The sequence below is a fragment of the Camellia sinensis genome, chromosome 8, assembly GCF_055761805.1.
Source record: "Camellia sinensis isolate YWXY chromosome 8, ASM5576180v1, whole genome shotgun sequence".
In the NCBI taxonomy this organism is placed as follows: domain Eukaryota; kingdom Viridiplantae; phylum Streptophyta; class Magnoliopsida; order Ericales; family Theaceae; genus Camellia; species Camellia sinensis.
In genome coordinates this window covers 63,607,282-63,622,844 of record NC_138968.1, presented here as the reverse complement: position 1 = coordinate 63,622,844, position 15,563 = coordinate 63,607,282, and the positions used below count along the sequence as shown (strand labels likewise).

The 15,563-nt window shown below is 35.8% G+C and overlaps 1 non-coding gene across 1 annotated transcript; it reads left to right on the top strand.

Annotated features, from left to right (window-relative positions):
* Positions 1 to 10,204: 10,204 nt before the first annotated feature.
* Positions 10,205 to 10,277, top strand: TRNAR-CCG (transfer RNA arginine (anticodon CCG)). Its single transcript has one exon. It is a non-coding gene; the product is annotated as a tRNA-Arg (tRNA).
* The last annotated feature ends 5,286 nt before the right edge of the window (positions 10,278 to 15,563 follow it).

Genomic DNA, 15,563 nt, shown 5'->3' with positions numbered 1-15,563 from the left:
GTCATTTTCATGTCATTTCATTGCATTCTGCCATCGCCTCGGTTTGCGTGCCCGTGTGCACGCATTTTGAGGCACCTCATTTTTATCTACCGGCATCCTATGTGGGTGTGGCTGAGACTCACTCATGTTGGTATAAGCCCATATCATGTTTTCATATCATTTCATCACATTTTGCCACCGCCTCGGTTTGCGTGCCCGTGTCCGCGCATTTCGAGGCACTTCATTTTTATCCGACGACATCCTATGTGAGTGTGGCTGAGGCTCACTCATGTTGGTATAAGCCCATATCATGTTTCCATGTCATTTGCATTGCGTATGCCATTGCCTCGGTTTGCGTGCCCGTGTGCACGCATTTTGAGGCACTTCATTTTCATCAACCGGCTTCTTATGTGAGTGTGGCTGAGGTTCCCTCATGTTAGTATAAGTCCATGTTATGTTTTCCATGCCATTTTAGTCATTTTCATAGCATTTTACAATTGCCTCGGTTTGCGTGCCCGTGTGCACGCATTTTGAGGCATCTCATTTTCATCGCATTTACCAATGCCTCGGTTTGCGTACCCGTGTGCACGCATTTCGAGGCATCTCATTTTCATTGCATTTACCATTGTCTCGGTTTGCGTGCCCGTGTGCACGCATTTCGAGGTGCCTCATTTTCATAGCATTTTGCCACCGCCTCGGTTTGTGTGCCCGTGTGCACGCATTTCGAGGCACCTCATTTTCATAGCATTTTACCATTGCCTTGGTTTGCGTGGCCATGTGCACGCATTTCGAGGCGCCTCATTTTCATAGCATTTTGCCACCGCCTCGGTTTGCGTGCCCGTGTGCACGCATTTCGAGGCACCTCATTTTCATAGCATTTTACCATTGCCTCGGTTTGCGTGCCCGTGTGCACGCATTTCGAGGTGCCTCATTTTCATAGCATTTTGCCACCGCCTCGGTTTGCGTGCCCGTGTGCACGCATTTCGAGGCGCCTCATTTTCATAGCATTTTACCACTGTCCCGGTTTGCGTGCCTGTGTGCACGCATTTCGAGGCGCCTCATTTTTATAGCATTTTGCCATCGCCTCGGTTTGCGTGCCCACGTACACGTATTTCGAGGCATCTCATTGTCATTGCATTGCGTATGCCATCGCCTCGGTTTGCGTACCCGTGTACACATATTTCAAGGCATCTCATCTTCATTACATACTTGCATTTTCTCGGTTTGCGTGCCCGTGTGCACGCACTTCGAGGCATCTCACTTTCATAGCATGGTGTATGTTAGGATTGTATCTTAGTCGCATTTCAATGCATATCATGCATATTGCATCGTGTTCGGGATAGGAGTTAGCCCGAACACGGGAAACGAGGTACGTTTCGTACTTCGAGTGACGGAACGTGTCTCAATTCCAAGTCACCGACACTCCGGATTACCCATGATGGAGTTAGGTTTTAGCTGTAGTTTCATGTGCATTCATTCTATATTGAGTCGTGCATTTCAACTCCTCGGCCATCATGCCTCGGTATGCGTGATTGGTGGCACGAGGATCGAGACATGTATATATCTGTGCAAATACATTGCTATGCCCCTTTCCTGCTCTCTGTTGCAGCAAAATCAGGAATCAGCAACTTTCCGGGACTTGGCACGCATTTCAAGAACAGGTGTAAACAGAGGCTAATTGGGGCATTCCGGTGGATTTCCGCGCAAGACAATCCGGACATGCATTATCCGTCAGAAGCAAGGCAGTCCTTGGCTTGCACGCCAGCTTTATTTGCTTTCTTAGTTAATTCATTAATTAATTAGGATTTTATGTAATATTCTTTTATTCGGGACTGTAATATTTGGACTGTATTATTTATTCGGACCCTCCGAGTAAGGGCATAATTGTAATAAGTGTGCGTGAGTGTGATGTATGTCTTCCAACCCCACGTCTTTCTTCCCTTTTATTTACCAGCTTACGATGGTTAGATTAGGGCATATTTAAATTAGCATACAGTATGACATCATGTTTGCATTCATTCATCTGTATTGCATACACCGGGCTCGGCGCATCATACTAACTGCATTGTACTTTCAATTACAAATTGAATAAATGATAGCTGTAGCATTTCATATACCATCTTAGAATAGCCGAGCCTGCCATAATTGCATTTTGTATGTGTTGCATTAGGCATTTCTGTATAATTAGGATCATGCATGATTTCTAATGAGTTTCTATTTTGGCTTGGAGTACTTAGTAAGCTTTATGCTTTAGCATCCTTGCATGCGTGTGAGTGCTGCCATGAATAGCATGCTTACCATGAGGCTATGTGCTTATCTGATATAACTGCCTGAATGCCTGTGGATGAAGCTTGGGTTATCTGAATTGGAATAAATCATCAAATGTTTCAAGCCTACCTGCGGGTAGCAAACCATTTTCAAAAACAACACATGAAATGTTTCGTTCCAATTTAGGCGACCCGGTCTATACTTGTATGCTGTGAGCATCACATAGTAACCTAGGCTAATAACCGGAATAAGAACATACAATATTTTCAAAAATTGATATCATGGTTAGTAGAGGCCGGTCTATGACCGGGCGAGCGGGGGTGCTCACGAAGTGACCTTCCCCAATCGTACCCAAGTTCCCGAGCCGAGGCAACTTTGGTGACGACGGACACGTGGCCTCTTGGCACCGAGTCAGGGTTTCCTAAATTTTCCAAAATAAAATATTTAGGTGGCGACTCTGTATCTGGCAAAGCAGTCCATGTTTGGCACTACTTTTTCAAAAATCAGTTTCTCAAAATGATTTGTCGGATTTGGACTCTTTGGTTCAGATTAGGAACCGTGACATTCAAGAGTCCGAGCTGTAGTGACCCCAAATGAACAGAACGGGAGCTAACCCTCCCGGGGCGTTCGGGGACGTCTACAGTGCGGTTCAACATAAGAAAGCCGAGGTAAAAGAAAGCATGGAATTGAGCCGAGGTAATCCTACCGGCTTCACCCTTGTTCCAGTTTACTCTGTCGCCTGGGATCTGGGCTTGTTGGTCTTCAAAATTCCCAGATACCCAGAGGAAATCATCATCGTTAACATCCTTATCCGGGGTATCTTTTATTATCTTTTCACGTCGGCGTCTTATTCTTAGATAGTAAACCTAGCTATCTTCATTTGATCCTATGGAGTATTGGTGGAAAAGCTCGGCTAAACCGAAGTTAAGGCTAGCCCGGCGATTTAGCTCGGCGATGCCATTTATTATGCGGTATGAATTTGTGGAAAATTGGGTAGGGCAGAGGTTGGTTTGTCTGAGGAATTCGCATAAAAGGGGCTGTAGAGGGAATCTTAGTCCGGTTTCTACAATGGAAAGAAGTGTAAAAGGAACAAAGCCAGGGTTTCCCCAGGGTATGGTATCTAGTTCGGCTAAAGTGAGATGAACATCATCAGGAATATGGTAGTCCCTTCGGAACTCGGCCATAGCACCTGGTGAGTTCACTTAAAACCTATATTTCCCCATAAAGGATTTAAATTATGTATAAGTTAGCCTGGAGTATTAGCTCAGTGCCAAGTAGATAATGGATATCTCGACTGGACGTGCAAAGGAGTGACTGGGTAACCTAGTTAGAGTCTGCAAAGTAAAAAAGAACGGTGTTAAGCACAGATCGTGGGACCGTGCTACAAGAAAAATAGACAAGATAAATGAAGTCCTAGCTTGGTTACATGGTCTTAGCTCAGTTTAAGCAAAGGGCTTTAGCCCGGTCGAGCCATTGGGGCAGCAATCTTAGTTCGGTTTGAACTAAGGGAGCTGGTTTAGCCCCAAGATTTAGCTCGGTCGATAGTTGAGGCTTTCTAGTGCGGCATTGTGCAAACCTAATCTAATTCGCTAGCTCGGCTAAGTAAAGCAAAAGGTTCTTAGACTTACTTGAAACAGCAAGTGTTCATGAAATCTTAGCTCAGTTGTTCAGTTTTGCTAAAGCTCGCACCTATTACAAACTACTTCCTAGTCCGGTTGGAGTATGATTTTAGATCTAAAACGTCACAGTTCAGTTTCTCGCAAAATCAGTAGTGATGGGTATCATTCAAGTTGTTCTTACTCGTTTAAGATAAAAACTATTTTCAAAAAAGTGTTGTGGGAAAGCACATATAGTACATGTAAACTATTCAAACGGAAAGCAAAAAGGGATTAAGATACTTACAGATTAAGGAAGGATGTAGGTCTGAAACCGCAGAGGAGATGTTGAAAATGCAAGATTCGCAGGTGCAAGAGTGGTAGCAATGGAGGTTCGAGCAAGAAAAAGAGAAGATGAATAGTGCAAGTGAAACGGTTTGTAGTATAAGGATTTGTTTTGTAAAAATGGAAGGAAAAAAGGCGGGACTGTTCAAAATTCACAAGGTACGAGCGCGGCGTGACAGCCATGATGAACCAATAAGAGTTTGCCACGTGTCCAGGGAATATAAACCGTTCAGTAACAGCGCCTGAAAAGACATTTTGACCAGACTGATTGATAGCACGGTGTGGGTTTAGCTCGGTTCGAAGGCTGAAGATTTCTTAGCTCGGCTGGCTGCAGGTAATCCCTATCATGCTACGCAGATGGAATTAAAGGGCAATTAAGAGGGTAATTTATATATAAATTGGGCCGAGCTAGGTAATGGGCCATTCTGTGGGCCATGGTAAGAAGGGTTGAGTAAAAGGGTCTTGTAATTAGTTCGGTCCGAAGTAGCTTGATGATTAGCTCGGTCACCACGGTTGGCGCGGTAACAGTTAGCTCGGTCATACTATGTTGGGCCGAAGTATGTTGAGCTTTCCTCAGATCCTTGCTATAGGTTAGCTCAGTCCAAGCTCATTGTGGATAGCATGGTTTCGGACAACCCAGTTGGAATGTCAGCCGAGGTACACGCGTAGTGAAAGGAAGAACCGAGCTAGTTAGAGCTCGGTCTAGTCTGCGGCTTTAGCGTGACCATGTTATCTCAGTCGTATTGACATCCAACCATGGTAAAACCATCTCACTTGGTTTATGCAGTGAGGGGGGTGTTGAGGGATAAGCATTATCTTTCAAGAATGTGATTCCTAGGATGACTCTACATGGAGGAGTAAGAGTCCTATTAGGATTGTGCCACACGGAACCTATAAAAGCTCATAACATCACCTATGGAGAGGTAACACAACTTTGATTCCCAAATACATAGAACTTTTGGTCTATTTGTCTATTTTGCTGACTTAGGCATCGGAGAGGTATCCGGTACACACCCGCCGGCTAGCTCACGTTTGTGTTTTCAAGGAGTAAAGCGACGTCGTACGGAGGAGCGCAGACTTGATCAATAGGATTATACGAGAAAGAATATTTCTTGCTCATACAAAAGTAGAGGTGACTTTAGCGTTAGCCATAGCCGTGATTAGCATGTGATTTCAAATTATATAAAGCGAATAAATAATCAAACTAACTAACAAAATAATATATATGAATAGAAAGATTAGAGTTTAGAAATAACCTGTGAGAATTTGGGAGTCACGTTGTCATTATTTTAAAACTATTTTTCGTCCTTTCATGAAGGTATTGGTGGAGTAAAACAGTTCCAAGATAAAACCCAAAAGTGCTGACAATAGTCTTCTTCTAGTGGTCATGAACACTATGAGGTTTGAACCAAATCACGAATCAAATTGCCCAAAAGTAATAATTATATAATAATATGTATTTGGGTATATATGAAATACATTGATCAAGCTTATGAATAAAACAATGAATTGATAAAGGCTCTCAATGTTTTTTTTCTTTTTTTTCGTATGTACCTAGGGATGGCAATGGGCCGGGGCAGGGCAGGGCAGGGCCGGGGATCACACTCCCTGTCCCTAATCCCCAATGGTGAAAATTTCTCCGTCTCTGGCCCCGATCCCCGATGGGGAACCTATCATCGTCCCCATCCCCACCTTCTAATGAGGATCGGGTTTTCCTGATCTCGAAAATTTCCCGACCCAAAAAGAAAAAAGAAAAGATCAACTACCAAAATCATTGACAATAGATCATCAACAAATCAACATCATCAATAACATCATCAAATAGATCTGAGAGAGATGAAAGAGACAGTGAGATTTTTGTGATTTGTTCAAACACATAAAATAAATATACAAAAACACAATAAAAAAAATAATCTGTTCAACATAGATATGAAGATAGAGAAACAGAGAAGAAGAGGAACATAGAGAGAGGAAGAGACGAACACCGGTGATGATGGTCAGGTTCAAGTTCAGATCTAGGCAAGTCCGACTCAGATTCGGCTAGTCCAACTCAGAGCCGCTATTAGTCAGAGAATGAGACGGCACTGACGATGGCGTTACTGCAAAGAGAAGAGAGAGAGTAGAGGTGGTGCGGAGGAGGAGGAGATGACGGTGACTACATCGCTCGCTGCGGAGAAAAGAGCGAGAGTAGAGGGATGAGAGAGAGACATGTGATGTGTTTGTGCTCTATGAGGGTAAACCCTAACCGACACACACATATATAGAGAGAAGGGTAAAATAGTAATTTTACTTCGGGGAACAAACGGGGCCAGGGACAGGTACGGGGCTAGGGCTTGGACACTTATCATTGTTCCCGCCCTGAAACTGATCGGGGATTGATTTTCAAATACTATCCTCGCCTCATCGAGGGTATTTTTTACAAAAAAAAAACCGCTTAAATCGGGAGCGGAGAGCGGGTCCCCGTGGAGTCGATTTTAAATTGTCATCCCTACCTGTACCCATCCCAAAGTAGCCAAGCACTACATATATATATATGTGCATAAAGGAGAAGGTAGCAAGCCCCAAGCAAACAAACCAACTGCTATAACCAATTAAAGAGTATTATTAGATGTAATATAATATACATAACGCTATAGAGTTGAAAACTGATGATCTTTTTAATACTCGATAATATAAAATAAAAACCTACACCTCTGTAATTCAATACAATAATAAAATAGGTTTAATGTTATTAACTTAAAAACTGATTAGGCCTATTAAAAAGAATATTTGATTTGATTTCTTATAAGTGAAAATTGTTTGTATAAAACAAAATATAATTTATTTTATTAAAATATTATAACAAGGGAGAGGGGATACGGTGTCGCCGCCCCTCTCTCCTGCCATAGCAATAAGAGAAAACTCTAGAGCTAGTAGAGAGAGGCTCTGATTTCTAGAGAGAGAGCGGTTTTCTCATTTTCTTTACACAGAACACCATCATTCATAACTTTACATCTTCTCTTTATATCTTCTCCTCCTTTGTTTCTCATCCATTTTTTCATCACTATACAAGAGGATGACGACAATAGGATATAGAATGGAGGGGGTTGGAATGGTATTGATATAATTAATTTTCATGTGTTGAACTTTGTTCAGCCAACCAAATATACTTGATTTGTTTGGTTTTGGCTAGCTGAACGAACCAAAATTGACAAAATTTGTCACATTCAATTTTAGTTGTCGAAAAAACCATAAGAAGTTTGGTAGGCCAAACAATCTTGATTTGTTTGGCAAACAAGATGAAAACAAAGTTTTAATATTATTTTTTTTCTCAAATAGTACGAATTTACATAAAAATGATAGAAAATTACAGCCAGACATCTCTAAACATCAAAATCTTTTATAAAATCTATTTACAGTTATCATGTATATATATATATATATGTTTCAAGTATGATTTTTTAATTTTTTTTTAATCCTTTTTATTATGATTTTCTTTATGTTCTTATGGTAGATGTGTTAGTAATTGTAGAGGATTGGAGAGAGTGACAAAATGAGAGTTGGTGACGATAGTTGATGAAAAAGAAATGATGATTAACAGAGAAGCAGGGTAGTAGTGGTTGAAAAGGGAAAGAATGGAATAGGTATTATCCACATTAAAGTTTTATACCGTCTAAAAAGAAAAGTTCTCTATTATTTATAAGAACTTTTCTAGCCCTTCAGGCTCACAATATATGCCTACTTTAATAATCTGCATCTTTTTTTTCTTTTTTCTTTTTTAAATTTTTTTTATTTTATTTTTAAAGCCTTATACATGGAAAAAAAAAATCAAATTGATTTGATAATCACAATCTTATATTTTTATAATATTTGTTTTAAAAGATGGATGATAAGTATAAATTCAAAAATAAATTATTTTTTTTATTTTTATAAACAAAAACTAAAATAATAAAATAATAAAACTATTTCCAACAAAACAGACCAAAAACTATGTATGTGAGAATTAAGAGCCCGATAAGTTACAATCCTTCTATATGTAAGTCTCCTAATGAACATGGCCGAAGTGTTTGGTTCTGTTACATTCATGTCCCTGTATATAAGGATGTGATCTGTTTAGTACGATTGTTATTTAGGTAAAAAATTTTGCCGAATCAATAAATTGATTTTACTATTTTGAACATTGATATAGACTGATTCTCCAATCAAACCATACTGAATGGAATCGATTGAGATGGTTTGGTTGGTATGATGTAATTAGTTTATGACATTTCAAACTTGAGTTACATTTAAATATAACTACTAATCTATATAAAAATATTAAATTAATTATTTGTTCACCATTTCAAATATATCAAATCCATCCATTTAATAAATATTTTCAAATCCTAAATTAACAAAAAAAAAGAGAAAAAAAGTAAGGTTTCAAAAATAATGAGTAAGAGTTAAGATAAAGATGATAAGGTTAATTAATTCATTATACTTATTAATATAATTATATTATTATATTATATATATTATAAATATAATATATGTTGAAATGGTCGGTTTTGGTTTAATTCCGTGCACAAGGTGCTTGAACTGATGCCGAACCGAAAATTGGAAAAAAAATCAAATTTAAAAATCGCACAGACTAATTCTTGTTAAAAAAACAAACTAAATATAGACAATTTAATCTAATTCGATCGATTTAGTCTATTTTTTCAATTTTTACATCCCTAAAACTATAGTAATTGTCCTTAACAGTAGGGTCCACTATATTTATGTTGAATGTTTCAAAAACAATAAAGGGCGTATACATTTGTGATTGATGGACGGTATTGTCAGGTGGTACCCTATTAACACATAAAAATTTCTTGTGCACTGGAACAACAAAGAAGACGAATAGGGATGCAATCGGTCTGGTACGGTTGATATTTTGATAATATCGATTTTATTATTTTGAGTACCGATACATGTCGTTTGTCCCATCAAATCGAACCGAGTCGAACTGATTGAAACGATTTGGTTCGGTACAGTTTAATCAGTTTAAGACCTTTTAAACTTGAGTCACTTTTTAATATAGTCATCAATATATGTAAAAATATTAAATTAGTTATTTGTCTATTACTTTAAACATACTCAATCTATTCATTTAATAAATATTTTCAAATTTCCAAATTAACAAAAATATAAGCAAAAAAAAATAAAAATAAATAAATACTAAAGCTTTAAAAATAATAATGAGTTAAAGTTAAAATTATATATCATAAAAGTTTACTAATTTAGATTATAAAAATAATAAGATTAATTAATCGAGATTAATAATTTATTATACTTATTATTATTATATTATATTATATTATATAATAAATATAATATATTAATACACAAAGTAAAAAAATCAAATTAAAAAATTATTAAATCAATACCAAACCAAAAGTAAAAAAATCAAATTAAAAAATTATAAAGACCGATACTTATTAAAAACTGACCGAATATAATTGCTTCGGTTCAATTCAATTTTCCCCTACCTACACATACCCAAATTTAAAATAAAAAAAAAAAAAAAAAAAACCTTCAAACTCGCAAAACTCGGTTGGATCTAAAACCAGTTTTTTGGTTTTTTTGGGATCAAAGATCTAAACCTAGTCTGCTACAGAGTTTGATCGCTAAGTCGCAAATAGTTTGGTGTCACCAGTCTTAAGCAAATCTCAGTCTCTTGGATCGCCATCTTCGTTCATCTGCTGTCCCACTTCGTATCTAACATTTGATCAGCGAAAAAGGTACACAAAAATCTCAATCTCTCTCTCTCTCTCTCTCTCTCTCTATATATATATATATATACCTGCTGTATATTTATGGGCACACACAAATATTCTAGATTGGAGATAGAAGTCTCGATTTGAAAGAGAAAATTTTGATCTTCTTTGTCTTTGTTGGGATCTACACGATTTGCTTTGCTTCCGGGATCGAAACAAAGAGTTGTTTGTCAGTACTTTCTTTTCAGTAGATCTGTATATGATTGAAATGGGTTTGATATATGAAAATGCAAGCAAAGTGATCGCATAGCGGAGTGGATATCGCGTTAGACTCCGAATCTAAAGGTCGTGGGTTCGAATCCCACTGCGATCGCAACCCACCTCAGCTCTCTTTTTCATTATTCAGTTTTTGTTTGTTTCTATTTTTATTTTTATTTTTATTTTGGCTCGATTTAACTTGAATTTATAATTTTGTCTCAACTTAGTCCAATAGAATACAACTGTTTTTTTCTATTTTTATTTTTATTTTGGTTCGATTTTAACTTAAATTTATAATTTTGTCTTTGATTACAACAGTTGGTATTTTTTAATGTAACCTCAACCAATTTAGTGATATTTTTTATCAAAAAAAACTAACAACACAATGAATTGGACTAAATTAATACAAAATCTAAATTAAGGTTTAAAATTGAGCCAATTGAAATCGTAGGGACCAAAATGACATAAAATGTAGGGACTACTGGTGTAATTTTGCCTTTTGTTTTCGTTCCAACATTTGTGGATTAGGACTAAGTTAAAGTTCATAATTGTAGGTTTTTTTGTGTTATGTTGTGGGTTTTGCTTGGTATGTTCTCAACTTGATGATACTAACATATTTAGCAGTTGATGTCAAAATAACGTGTCAATACCAAATTTTGATTTGACAAAGTGCCAAAATTTTATAATTTGACAATTTTACTTAAATAATACTAGCATTTTTAGTGGTTGATGTCAAATTAACCTTGTCAAAACCAAATTTTAACTTGCCACAATTAAAATATTATAATTTGACAATCCAATGATGCAAGAGGAATGATATACCATTGGAGATAATTCTTGGAGAATTCATGGCCAAATTTGGGCTTTTCTTTGGTATGTGTTTTAGCACGCCACTAGAGATGCTCAGTGAGTTCAATTGTCTACTCTTAGTTTGTGACTTCAGTATTTATGGCATAGGGCTAAGCTAAATTTTGTGAGTTGTAGAGTTTATGTTTTGTTGTGGGTTCACTTGATATGTTCTGATATTAAATGCTTAGTGAGTTCAATTTTGTGACTCTGAAAAAAATACATGTCTACTATCTATCTACTACTACTTTAAAAGGCTGAAGTAGCCCAACTGTTTTCTATGATTCTGAAAATACCCTTAATAAATTCACAAATTGTTAATGCTTTCCAAAGCTGCCTATTAATGCACTACTAGGAAAATTGAATCCTTTTATGTATCGTTTTATGCCTATTCATAAAACCTGCATTTTACGAACCATTGCATTTGACAAAGCATTTATCAAAGGGCACCCCTTGACTACCCAACCACTTCCATTCTCTTCAATTCCCTTTCTCTCGTTAAACCCCTATTCTTCTCATCTCTCTTCGGCGTTCTCTTCTATCACCAAAACTAGTCGGGCTCTCTCTCTCTCAAATCGACTTTCTTTCTAAATATTCCTATGTTTTTATATTTGGTCCTAAAGTCCTACAATTGGAGCTCAATGAGATAGCTTCTTTGATAAAATCATCTTACCAAGTTCAATGATTGCTCAATGCCTGGACGATATTTTTCCATTCGACAATCAAAAATCAATCTGTAACGCATTTAAGACCTTCTCAGAGTTCCACCTAACCCATCAATCTACAGCAGCAGCATTGCTCCAAAATCAAGCCATCTTGAGCTTTTGTTGCCAATCACAATGTCAATTTGAAACCACAATAGATATTGTGTTTTCTCTCTCTCTTTGTTTTTCTCTTTTCTTAGAAATATATTAGATCCAATCGGGTTTATGTAGAAAAAGGTATTCTTTGGCTCATTAGATTGGTAATCCAATAGAAACCCACAATAATTCAAGTACATCTCTATCAGATTAGATATGGATGCTGTATGTGTATGTGGATTTTTTTGATGTGGATTACAATTTTGTCTTTTGTTTTGTTGTACTGATGCCATCAATTGTATGTTTCAAGTTTATATATATATATATATATATTTTTGTAATCTCAATTTCACTTGTCCCTTTTTTTGGGTTTTGATTTACAGTCACCATTGTCATTAATGGTATATATGTTGATATATTTCTCATATGTTGCTGTAATGCCACAGTCCTTATCAGTCAAAGAAAAGAATGTAATGTTGTTTTAGTGAGAGGAGAATAATAGAAGAGGGGTTTTAGTATGAGAAAGGAAGCTGAAGAGAATGGAAGTGGTAGGGCAATCAAAGGGTGATTATGTACAAGAAATTTATGCTGGAGTTTTTAGTGCGTGCCATTAGTGCGGCCCTTGTTTTTTTTTTATTTATTATTATTATTTTTTTTTAGATGGTGGTGCCACCTAGTTAAATAAACATATTTGTTAATTGTTGGAATACTTTTATGGCAATTACTTAATAGTAAATAAATAAATAATAAGCTAAATATAACAGAAAAACTAAACCGCAAAGACGGCAGTAATGTTATTAGAGGAAATATCATTTTGCCCCCCAAACTTTCACGCATTTTTCAATTTGACCCTCAGACTTCTATTCATATCAATTTTACACTCAAACTTTCAAAATTTTGATCAATTTGGCCTCTGTCATCATATTTCGTCTATAATTGGATGGAATGTGCTGACGTGGCACCAAAATTCATTTTGAATTTCATTTTACTCCCCAAACTACACCTTAAAAATCAATTTGCCTCCCAAATATAAAAAATTAAATTTAAATATTCAATAAATAATTTTTTATCCCAATAATGAAAAACTTAAATTTTAAATAATATATACTTTGCAAAAAAAAATAAAAATACTCATTTAAAAAGCATGGATAATTCGACAAACATGTCGTACCCGTACCAAGTACTTATCGATGTATGGTATTTCTTCATACGTACCGGGTAAACAAAACTTGTACTCAAATTTTTCCTTGTTAATTTTTGTTGTACCTAAACATATATACTATATATATCTAAGCCATGCCATATTTCAGTTGAAACAATATTTTCTTCTACTAAGAAGATAAAATTCCTTTTACTAGATTTCTTTTTCATTTTTAGTTTTGTGCTTAGCATGATTTTAAAATTAAGTTATGGTGTGTAAGTTATTTAATATATCTAATTTTCGTTTATCTCATACCTGGACTTTTGACATTAATTGTATGTTGGATTTAAATTAAATCATGTAATCAATTTGTATTATTCTAAATTGAGAACAAATATTTTTTACAAACGTATTAAGCTGTATCCATACTCTACTTTTTTTTTTTTGGATTTTACCGTGTCGGCTTACCCATATTGTGCCAATACTAGTACTCATACCTGTACCTGTGTTTCATAAGTCTCAAATTATCTTGAGTTGATTCTGGAGAAACTTATTGAGTCGAAAATTTCTTGGCTACTCTATGTGTGTGTACACGCGCAATTGTAATTAGTTTATTACCCAAATTAATTTCAATAGAATTGATTGACTAATAGTAATTTCAAAATTGAGTGGGAAAAAAATTTAAAAATTCGGTAAGTACTCTGTACGAGTACATGTTTGTTGAAGTACCCGTGCTTCATAGTTTCAAGATAATTCTTAATGAGGATTTTTATATTTTTTTAATATTTTTTTGCAAAGTATATATTATTTAAAATTTAATTTTTTCATTATTGAGATATAAAACTTATTTATTAAATATTTAAATTTTAATTTTTTTTTTATATTTGGGGGGCAAATTGATTTTTAAGGTATAGTTTGGGGGGTAAAATGAAATTCCAAATGAATTTTGGTGTCACGTCAGTACATTTCGTCAAATTTAGACGGAATGTGACGGTAGGGGCCAAATTGATCAAAATTTCAAAAGTTTGGGTGTAAAATTGATATTAATCGAAGTCTAGGGGTCAAATTACAAAACATGTGAAAGTTTGGGGGGGCAAAATGATATTTTCTCATGTTATTAAAATAAAAACGCTACTATAAGTCAATGATTACGTCCGTTGTTGGCTACAATTTGTTGTTGCCAAGATTGATATGATGGTTTTGAAAGTTACTAAAAATGTTAGTGTGGCATTTAAAGGCATCGCTAACCTAAGATAGCGACTGCATCGTGAACGTTTTGTTACAAATATCTTAATTTTTAATGGCTTTTCCTTTTAGTAGCATTTTTTTTTGAAATACCGTAAAAATTCAAAGTTTTCGTAATGATGGTACAATGCCTCCCATTAAAATAATTCTTCTTAGAACTATTTGAGTTTAGCACATAGTAGGTGTATGGGATAAACTAAAAAAGTGCACTTTTTTTTACCTACACACACTTATTTGGGTTACATCAATCAACATCTCCCCTCTACTTTTTTAACTACTTTCTCTATTTTTCTACACATTTTTTAAAATAAAAAGTCAAAAGTGCACTTATTTAGAACATCCCAAACCACCCCCATAAGATTATTTGATTGTATAGTGCTCTTTTATCAGAATCTTATGATTCACGATTTGATTCACAATTCGATTCGTATTTTTTGTAAAATCGATACGAATCTATGGGTGAATCTATTTTGGAAGTGAATCTCTAGTGAATTGCACGATTCACAATCGATTCACGATTCGATTCACTTTTTACGATTAATGTACTTTTTGAAATTATTGTGTTTGACATATTTTTTACTCTTTTTTTCTCTATCTTTTTAGTGAAAAATGACATCATACAACTTCTGATAGCATTTAATACCAAAATAACCAACATATATACGTGATTTATTGTTATTTTAGTGATCATGAGATTTTAATAAGATCTAATCAGATTCAGTCAGACCCAACATATTTTTAACATTTCTTTTCATTTTTTTTCCCCTTTAAAAAATCATAATATATCTTTTAAAGACGTTTAAGATTAAAGTTACACTATAAATTGTTAAAATATATCATCACCTACCACCTCCACTCAACTCACCTACCACACACACTCACCTACTCCCCAATCCTCTCCTATATAATGAGTACCTCACCATCTGTAATTTACACATCAATAAAATATCAATCAATAATACATCAATATATATACATAATTTGTTTTCTCTCTTTCTATATATATTAATTTTAACATGGTATCAGAGCAGGTTTAAGAACCTAATATTTTTCTTGACCGGCGGGCGGCAACTTCGCCTTGGCCGCCCGCCGGACCTCAACCTAGTCCCCTAGAATTTTCTACACATACCTTCCACTCTCCACAGCCGTAACTCTGCAAGAAGAGAAGCTTCGCTCCATCATTTCCTTCCACGAATCTTCTTCGTGGCTTTCGAGCTCGTCTCTCACTATCTCGTGCAATCGATCTTTGCACTTCATCGCCACATGTGAGCAACCGTGGCCGTCAACATCCAATTTCTGACGTTTTCTACCGTTCTCCGGCAACGGCACCGCCATATCTGCTGCGAGAATCTTTAGCTGGTGAATTTCC